The sequence below is a fragment of the Agrilus planipennis genome, unplaced genomic scaffold (genome assembly GCF_000699045.2).
Source record: "Agrilus planipennis isolate EAB-ADULT unplaced genomic scaffold, Apla_2.0 scaffold147, whole genome shotgun sequence".
Classification (NCBI taxonomy): Eukaryota; Metazoa; Arthropoda; class Insecta; order Coleoptera; family Buprestidae; genus Agrilus; species Agrilus planipennis.
The window spans coordinates 198,297-198,977 of NW_020438940.1; positions in this window are offsets into that span (position 1 = coordinate 198,297).

Sequence of the window (681 nt, forward strand, 5' to 3'; positions counted from 1 at the left end):
TTATTGACTTCCATAGAGTCCTCTGTTCTCCTATTCTTTCTAATACCTCTTCATTTCTAACCTTCTCTATCCACGGTATCCTCATCATTCGCCTATAACACCACATTTCGAACGCTTCTAATCTTTTCTTTCCGCCGCGCCCACCGTCCATGTTTCGCACCCCCCAACGGTACATCTTTAACAATCTTTTTCGAATTTCTAAATGAACCGTTCGCGAGCATAAAAGTGACTCAACCTGCCCTATCCTCTGCTTTATGTCCCTACTACTCCTACTGTCCTCACTTATCTGACTTCCTAGATACCTAAAATCGGCCCCGCCTTCTAATTTTTCGCCGTCTGTCTTTATATTCACTCTTTCCCTACTTTTTTCCCTTGCATACCAGTATTTTTGTTTAACTTTTATTTATTTTCATACAGTACTGTATTTTCAATAACGCATCCATTTTATTTAAAGCTATCGTCTTCGATGTAAAGATTAAAAATTTATTTTAAGTTGTAGGAGATAACTACACAAAATTACATTACAAACCTGCATACCTATGAATATTGTTATTGTAGAATACTGTTATACATGTATGGTATTGATACTTCATTAGGTATTGTAAAATGCTAAACTGTAAGTGCCGTTTTGCGACATTTTGCATCTAAATTCTGAATAGCTTATTTCTATTCGAATTTCGA